Source organism: Oculina patagonica, chromosome 13, assembly GCF_052425735.1.
Source record: "Oculina patagonica isolate OP01 chromosome 13, crgOcupat, whole genome shotgun sequence".
Classification (NCBI taxonomy): Eukaryota; Metazoa; Cnidaria; class Anthozoa; order Scleractinia; family Oculinidae; genus Oculina; species Oculina patagonica.
The window spans coordinates 23,375,626-23,385,689 of NC_135770.1; positions in this window are offsets into that span (position 1 = coordinate 23,375,626).

Here is a 10,064-nt window from a genome sequence, read left to right on the forward strand (position 1 = left end):
TAAATATTCAGTCGATCATTCTAATTCCGAAACGAAAAGAAAAAAACTTCCGGAATTGAAAAGCACCAATCAGAACAAACAATATCATTTACTTCCGCCTTCAATCTGTCAATCAATGAATCGAAATTCTTACTTCCGTGACCCCAAACTGGCAGTAAGATGCAACCAAATCAAGGGGGGGGGGGGGGGGAAAGAAACTTCCTTTGTTACGCGACTCAAAAAGGGGACATAGCGGTGCCGGGCAACCGAGAATGCGTAGCAGCTATAGAATGGTTGCTAAGGGCGTAGTGAATAGCTTGACAAAGTTCATTGTTTAGTTTGCATAATTTGGTCTTGGCCGTGCACAAAACACAATAGCTATTTGCATTTTGATTGCTCCTTTTGCCGGATATCAAAACAACAGACAGTGATAACAGTGTCCAGTCTGGCAAAAGTAGAGCTTGTGAGTTATACTAAGTAAAAATAACTCCAATGGTTCTGAAATCATTTCCCATTTTTTTGGTTGTTAAATTTCAACCGTGACAAATTTTTTCGCTTGTTATTCCACGCCGCCAAAACATTCTCAGTGACGTGAGACATTAGGTGAGAAATCTGGCTGAGAATGCCAAAAACATCTCAGCGGCGTAAATCATCAAACGCAAACACCGCCACTATCACAGGGTGAAATAAAGCGTTTCCGTTTCCGTTTTTACAACGGTTACTTAACGGAAACGTGAATTTCCGCAAAAGGAAATTTAAGTAACCGTTGCGGGAAACACGTGTATACGTCACGTTTCCGCAGTTGCGGCGTCGCTTAAACGCATCACTTAAACGCGTGTATCCGTTAAGTTTACGAGTTTTGCGTAATCTCGTGCAACAGACGCGTTTCCGCAGTTCGTAAGTATGGCGGACACGCAATAATCATGTTTCCGCAGCTCGTAAATTCGGCGGACACGCGATATTCCGCTAGGTTTCCGACATACGGAAAGTGAAAAATAATAAGAACCGTCAAGTTTCCGCAGCTCGTAAATCAGGAGTATATACATAATGACCCAGATGGTTTAGATCAAAATGCTATTGTCCTAATCTTGGAAGGCCGGCAACTACGGAAACTTTATTATTTGTGAAATATTGCGTAAATTAAACGTGGCCGCCAAATAAAGCGAGCTGATTTCCACGTGTTCTTTTCTTTCGGATTGGAGAATTACAAGTATGTATACAAGTAACACTCATTTTAAGTGGTAATTCATTTTATTTCGTAAGTAAGAGAATGTCTAAGTAAATCTACGAACTACAGTATAATCCTTTCTTGAAACAAACGTGTTGCTTGCTGACTATTACATTCGAAAGCATTCAAACTAAGTATTGTTCTTTAAATGCAGCAATGCCTTGTGATTGAACTAAAATTTCTGTTGCTGTCCGTTAAATGTGATTCGTTTGAGGAAACTTAGTTGTCAATCCTCGTCTTTCCTCTCTCTTGCTTTCTTTGACGTTCGTGAATTATTCTTGTCCTGTGGTGATGGATTTGACTTCTTGACGATTATTTCAGGTCTAAAGACAAGATTAAATAGGATTATAAACAGAGATATTTTGCTTAACTCATACTACTTTTTCATTTGATGGGAGGATCTGTTTTGTAACATGGAAATACAGACATGGCTTTAAGGAGGCTAACAACGGTTTCCAGCACTTGTTAGCTCTTGAACTTTGATAGGTCAGTACAACGAAACTTAAACAGTTGCTGCTACAGTAATGATATCAAACCAATGTCCAATCATCGCTGAACAAGTTACGGTAATTTTCTTGACATCACTGGTTACCATAACAACAGTATTACCAGTAAAAACACTCTTTATTTTCCCTTTAAGCGCTTATAACTCAAGAACGAGTCCAGTGACCCCCATTTTTATCACTGAATAATGATCAGCATATTTGGATACAACTTTTTGCAAAGTTAAAAAAATTCTCTGGAGCCGTTTCAGAGCCACCTTAATAATTTAAGGTGGCTCTGAAACGGCTCCAGAGAATTTTTGTGTTTAAAAAAAAAACTGTGTTTTTAACAGGTTATACCATTGCTATGGTTACAGTGATGTCAAGAAAAAATCACAATTTATTTATCAATGATTGGGCATTACAGTGGAACCCCGATATAACGATATGCCAAGGGGGCAGTAAAATTATATCGTTATATTGAGGAATCGTTATATCGGGGTTCCTTCCCATACATTTTACTATTGCCGGGACATAACATATTCATCGTTATATCGGGAATATCGTTATATCAAAGATCGTTATATCGGGGTACCACTGTAGTTTGATACAATTTTTGTAGCAGTAACCGATAAATGTGTTGTAGCACTGACCCATCAAATTATGAGAGCTGGAAAGTGCTGAAAGCTGTTGTGAGCCTCCCTAAATTTTTGCGCTGTCTAGGTAATCATTTGACTCTGATAAATAGGTGCTTCGTTTATACATTCCAAGATATTGCTCATCTTAACATGCAAGGAACTGATCATTATTTTGGAGGGGTGTAGGATGGATATGATTGAGTAGGGATTTGATAGATTCACTGAAGACCTTGTAACAATCATAAATACCAAGCTTTCTGACTTACAACCACCCATACCATCCCCTGGAAATTATAAGTGCTGCAAAAGACCACATACCTTTTAACTACACATACAAATGGCTGGAAGGAAGTTGAACATACAATGTAACTATGGTTGTTATTGAAGGTATATCGGTTTTTGAAACCAAAACACTGCTACAATGTAGGGGTGACTTGATGCAGCATATTATTGGAAGTGTTGTTTTACATGTACCATCTCAGTTGAAACTCTATACTTTAGGTACGAATACACAGAAACAGTAGTACCCCAGTAACTCGAACTGGGATAACTCGAACAACCCCGCTAACTCGAACAAACTTCCATTTCCCTTGGATTTGACCCCACTTTTCAGTCATTTTTACTCGGTTAACTCGAACTTGGATAACTCGAACCCCACCCCCCCCCCTAACTCGAACTAAATTTTGTTTCCCTTAACAAAATTTGGGTCAAATTTACCCTGATAACTCGAATTCTGGTTCTTGCAACTCACCACAGTTGCCCATTGATTAGAGCAACCAATTTTCCACTTTTATCATAACAATGTATGGTTGTGCAATTTGCACTGTACTGTATACTGAAGTGCTAAAAAATCAGTAAACTGTCAATTATTAACTTGAAAAAATAAATATTCAATCGACCCTGCTGCGACTGCAGTAGGGGATGGGCTGGTAGGGCTACAAAATGTAGCTGCATATGATATGAAAAATGTATGAATTTTACCACTCGAAAGTATAAATTTGTAATTAAACGTGTTTGTTTGACTTGAAGTTGACGAGATTTATAAGCCATACATGTACCACTTTAAAATGGTCTTTGCAGTCCATGAGCAAACATCCTTAAAAATTTTGAATGTTTAGAGACTCCTTGTAGACGATCTTTATCCTGATTATTAAAAAGTCTTATGACTTTTACATGTAGGTACCTACCTTAACATTTTCCTTCCAGAAACTCCTCCAGTTTCCTTGACTTCTTCATGCTCACTATACTCCAAAATGGCTCACAGCAATAAAGCATAATAAAGACAAAAAAAAGTGTCAGACAATTACATGTACAAAATAATATGAAATGATTGTGCCATTTTTCCATTCGGAGATATCTATATTCATATACAATGTTACTTTTATATATGTACTATGGGTGGCCCTATTTGTACAATTGGGCATTGTTTGGATAATGCAAATTCAGTTTCCAGCTCAGTTGCAGATAGCACTGTACACATTGTACAGTACATGAAAGGCTGTCATAATTTGTGACTTTCCTATAAATTACATGTACAGTGTATGTGCATGTACATTGGAACAAGTAAACTTTTCACCCACTCAAAAGTAAAGGTACATCCCACTGAAACCATGGGCGGCACACTTGAGTCAATGAATCGTGTTCGCAAAAGTAAAAAATCTATCAAAAGCTGTTAATAATTCGAAAACTCAAAAACATATAGTTGTGGAAAACTATCATTGTTCTTTTCCTGTGCTATGACAATTCTGCCTCCCATAAAATGTTGTAATAAAAATCTAATATCATTAAAACAAGTGATTTTTTCACCCACTCAGAAATGGGTAAAAGGCCTTCCCACTGAAACCATGGGCGGCACACTTGAGTCAATGAATCATGCTCGCGAAGTCAAAAATCTATTAAAAGCTGTAAATGATTCGCAACTCAAAAACATATAGTTGTGGAAAACTATCATTGATCCTTTCCTGTGCTATGACAATTCTGCCTCCCATAAAATGTTGTAATAAAAATCTAATATCATTGAAACAAGTGATTTTTTCACCCACTCAGAGATGGGTAAAAGGCCTTCCCACTGAAACCATGGGCGGCACACTTGAGTCAATGAATCATGCTCGCGAAAGTCAAAAATCTATTAAAAGCTGTAAATAATTTGCAACTCAAAAACATATAGTTGTGGAAAACTATCATTGATCCTTTCTTGTGCTATGATAATTCTGCCTCTTATAAAATGTTGTATTAAAAATCTAATATCATTGAAACAAGTGATTTTTTCACCCACTCAGAAATGGGTAAAAGGCCTTCCCACTGAAACCATGGGCGGCACACTTGAGTCAATGAATCATGCTCGCGAAAGTCAAAAATCTATTAAAAGCTGTAAATAATTTGCAACTCAAAAACATATAGTTGTGGAAAACTATCATTGATCCTTTCTTGTGCTATGATAATTCTGCCTCTTATAAAATGTTGTATTAAAAATCTAATATCATTGAAACAAGTGATTTTTTCACCCACTCAGAAATGGGTAAAAGGCCTTCCCACTGAAACCATGGGCGGCACACTTGAGTCAATGAATCATGCTCACGAAAGTCAAAAATCTATTAAAAGCTGTTAATAATTCGCAACTCAAAAACATATAGTTGTGGAAAACTATCATTGTTCCTTTCCGGTGCTATGACAATTCTGCCTCTCATAAAATGTTGTAATAAAAATCTAATATCATTGAAACAAGTGATTTTTTCACCCACTCAGAGATGGGTAAAAGGCCTTCCCACTGAAACCATGGGCGGCACACTTGAGTCAATGAATCATGCTCGCGAAAGTCAAAAATCTATTAAAAGCTGTAAATAATTTGCAACTCAAAAACATATAGTTGTGGAAAACTATCATTGATCCTTTCTTGTGCTATGATAATTCTGCCTCTTATAAAATGTTGTATTAAAAATCTAATATCATTGAAACAAGTGATTTTTTCACCCACTCAGAAATGGGTAAAAGGCCTTCCCACTGAAACCATGGGCGGCACACTTGAGTCAATGAATCATGCTCACGAAAGTCAAAAATCTATTAAAAGCTGTTAATAATTCGCAACTCAAAAACATATAGTTGTGGAAAACTATCATTGTTCCTTTCCGGTGCTATGACAATTCTGCCTCTCATAAAATGTTGTGATAAAAATCTAATATCATACCACTAAAACCATGGGCGGCACACTTGAGTCAATGAATCGTGTTCGCGAAAGTCAAACAAGTGTCAAAAGCTGTTAATACTTGTAGTTCGCAACTCAACAACATATAGTTGTGGAAAACTACATGTATCATTGTTCCTTTCCTGTGCTGTGACAATTCTGCATCTTTCATTATAATTAATGCTGTAAAATGTTGTGTCCGCACATCCCACATAACCAGTAGGCAGCCAACTTGTGTCAGTGAATGTTGTTAGCAAAAATCAAACTTAGCTCACTTAGTTCTGATCTCAACAGCATATAATAGTGGAAAACTACCAAATGTTGTCCATTTGGTATGTTTATGACACATGTACAAAGTAAGCTTACAATGTAACAATTTACTGACTTCAAAAAATTATGATAAAAACCTAATATCATTGAAACAATCATTAACCAGAAATGTAGCTCACGTGGCCATGAACTTTGGCCATAACATAAATTTAAAGTCTAATTTTAAAACACAAGCACAGAATTATGAAACTTAAGCTTAAATAGCTCATACACCAACAAGGCAACGCAAATGTAAAGCTTCTATGAAACCCAGGGATGAAACACAAGTCACCCGTGCAAATAGGTTTTTAAAAGCTTACCTTAATAAGAAACTTGGCCTTTACAGCAGTGTTGATCTGAAATCCGGTAGAAGACAACTCCATACAGCTACCTTGGAAACAAAGTGGTCTTTACGTGAAGAAAACTGCCCTTTAGGCGACTGAAAATGTCGATTCTTCGTTAGGCGAACTTCGAAACCGACCGCCAAAACTCATCTAAATCAAAGAGAACGCCGGGAATGATCTTTGTTGCGCATGATCGGTTAGTAACCAGTCCCTGACTCGATTGTCACTCGGCCACTCGGCCAGTTCAGTGAACCGACCTTTGTACCGCGGCCGTCGTACAACAACAACAAAAAGAAATAAATAAACCGAAGAAGTAAACCGAAATCAAAATATTTAAATCGGCAAATTATCGTCAAAGCGTTCAGCTATTGACTTATTTTTCCTCTGGAATGTTTTGAACTTTATTTGACGAAGTAGCAATCGTCCGTGTGAGGTCGTGTGACTGACACTCGTTTTGACACTGGGGTAAAAGCAGCTCTGGGCCTCTGAACTGCCCCTGATCCCTCTAAGCCGGCTGAGCGGGCTGGCCCTTATGAAAAGAGTATCAACAGGCTTCAGTAACGTTTCAGTCGAGTAAACGTCACGGAAACAGAATCAAAAGGTGTCCGCAAACGGAAACGTTGCGGAAATGTACAATCAGGCAGGTATATTGTGCTGCCGCGTATCCGTTGTATCCGTTCTGCGGAAATGCAACGGAAATGCACACGTTCAAGATTCCGTAGTGTTTCCGCGATACGGAAACGTCTTATTTCACCCTGTGTATTTGCATTTCACACGCACGCAGTCATTGATATTTAAATCTTTCTGAGAAAACAAAACTTTGGTTTGACGTCTTTCTTAACAACGGCTTGATTGATATAGACTCGCACCGTTTCCAGGCACTGCTGTGTCTCCAAAGAAAAGTGCCGACTTTCTCCCCCCCCCCCCCCCCCCGAACCAAATCAAAGATTTTAAGATGACGCCAAAATATTGTATAACTTAGAAACAATCGGGCAAAATAAGCTCATGGATGTCTAGTTCAACCTTTTTCCTGTCTGCCGAGTAAGTATAGTAAAATTCAGACAGATATTTGGCTACGATTTTTTGTCAAATTTGAAGGCTGTTCTTTACAGTTTAACCCCTTGTCATAAACTAAGAGTTAAGAGGGTTTCCGAAGATTTCTCCGTTCCAGTCTCCTCGTTCCGCTGACCGCGTATAATTTATTCGGCTCCAGACCACCAACTTGGAGACCGCGTATAAAGAAACAAAGACGCAACAAAAGCAGGTAAAGTTTTATTTTTATTTATCCTCTTATCTGATGCGAGGCCCCCCCTGTGCTTGGTGGTGAATGTTGAGCATATCTTTACGAATCTCGTGGGTGCCCAAACTCGTAATTCTAAATAGTTTGAACGTTGATACTCTCAATACCCTTCTTTAACCCTATTCAGACCGGGGAGGGGGGCTTTTGAGGCCCGCGCTGACTTTGAACATTTATAACTTTTTTAAGATTTAACCAAACGCTGCCAAACTTTCCGAGTTTTCCTAAAATTTATCTGTCAACAATTTGGTAGAGTTGAATGATGTGTCAGGAAATTGACATCACCATGGCAACGTCATTTTGACAGGCATGCTTTCCCAAATTTGTAATTTTGCGTGTTTCTGTTAATAAAAATCAACTTAAATGGAATTATTTTTAAATATTTACGGTTTTAAAGTATATTTTTACTCATTTTGAGTACTTTGCAGTGATTTTGGGTGGTTTTCTGGCATTTTGGAAGAATTTTAAAATCCAAGATGGCGGATCCAAGATGGCGGCTGTTTTGACATCATGATGTAATTGTCACGTGATGTGACGTCACCACCCACGTGACGTATAACAAAAGAAAGAGTTTCGGACGTACAACACATCCTATAAGTTTCATGGTGATTGCTTCAATATTCTGGAAGTTACATAGGGGGGGGGGGGGGCTTCGAAGCCCCCCCCCCCGGTCTGAGAAGGTCCAAAAAAGCCCGATCTGAATAAGGTTAATTCCCAAACCCATAACAACACCATATTTAGGAGTAAGAAAATTATAAGAAATTTTTGAACAGGTTGTTTTCATTTCTTTTCTGTCATGGCACGTTTTCAGTTTTATCAGACCATGACGTTTACCCACTGCAGTTTTAGCTGGTCAATTTAAATGAACCCCATTTCAGAATCATACCGAGATCACAATACAAAAACACTTTACCCTGTCCCGCGGCATATAGCCATATCAAGAGAGATCGAGCAACCACCCCTCTCCCAACCAGGGCTTCTGAACAATCGACCAGTTAGAAAAAGAAATTTGTCAAAATCAATTCGTCAGCGGGTCGGACCACGAAACTAAGTCAAATGCTCTTTTTCAATGTCGACCAGTTAGACATCATAATATTGTTAACTTCCTTTAACTGAGTTATAACCCAGCATAGGCGCTAGGGAAGATCGGGGAGAGGGGGTGGTGGTCCCTACCGTATTTTTATATTTTGTATTCACATACGAGACGCCGTCTAAAGCCGGTCTTAGGGTAAATCTGTGTTCGTCGCGTAAGGGGAAAATCGTAAAATTAAATTGTAAGACTTTGATTAGTAACGTTGTTGTTATTGTCGTTATTTTTTAATTAAAGTTATGTTTCTTAAGGTAAACTAAATTTATTACTATTAGGATTCTATTGTTTGAACCATAACTGGAAATCTGTCGGAAATCGTGTGTTTACATAATCAATCATTGTTTAGTTGACCGGAAAGGGATAGGCATCGAATCTGTCATCGTTAGTAACTGTGGCCAATCGAAGAAAGCCTTGTACGATTAGTTTGATCTTTTGTTCTAGAAACAAAGTGGGAGTGTTGTAATCGAACTCGGGACCTCGTGAGAGAAAAAAAATATCTGTTTTAAAACTTCTATCGTGAGTGAGTGATTTTTAGCGCGAGTTTATCGGGAAAAACCATTGTGTTGTCAGGCAATCATCTAATTCCCAACAAGTCAATAAAATTGGATGAGTTACATTCGTTGCACTTTGCGGTTTGATACCTTGTGAGACCGTGTGCCTTGTGATACTTGTTACACCTTGTACAAAGTGATGCATTGCGTGTGATACCTTAAATGATGATCTGAGACAGCACGCATGTGATACCTTGTGATACCGCGTGATGTCGTGTCACGCCTTGTGATGCCTTGATGATACCGTGTGAAGCCTTGTGATAGCACGTGAAGCTTTGTGGTGCCTTTTAATACCGCGTGATATTGCGGAACAGTTTGCTGCTCTGTATAAAATTTAGTTTATCTAACTCGTGCATTGTACCATCGTAGTTTCAAACCGACCTCATAGTTACAACACGTCATTCGACTCTGTGTAAGTTAAACAGGGTTGTGATCCTGTGATTTTGGATCACAAATGTTTTGTATTTAGTCTGTTATTCAGCTCGCACAGCTCGGTGATATTTGTGATGCTGTAATGCTTTGTGATGCTCACAAATTTTTATACCCAATTCCCAGTCTACTCACCAGATCGAAAAGGAATTGTTTGCAGGTACTCCGTAGCTCGTTTACAGGAAGACTGAGAAAGGACTGTTTTGTAGGAACGTAACGTTTAACAAGCATTTCGTTTCTGAGTAATGAAGTGACCTTTGGTCCATTTAAAGCGACAGTATTTTAGTTGTGCAATATTAATAGTCAAGTCCTTCTCAACGCAAAGGAGCAGGCTACGAAAGCCAAGGAGGGACTTCCGACTTCCGAAGTCGGAAGTCCCTCCTCGGCTTATCCTGAATCTCAATCTTGGCGGATCGTCGCACAATCGATATATGTTCGTTGCATGAAACATTTGCATGAAACATTTAAGTGTGACGAACATAAGATCCGCGCGTAAGACTGCAAAAGAGTTTGAAAATATCATCGCTCACTTTGTG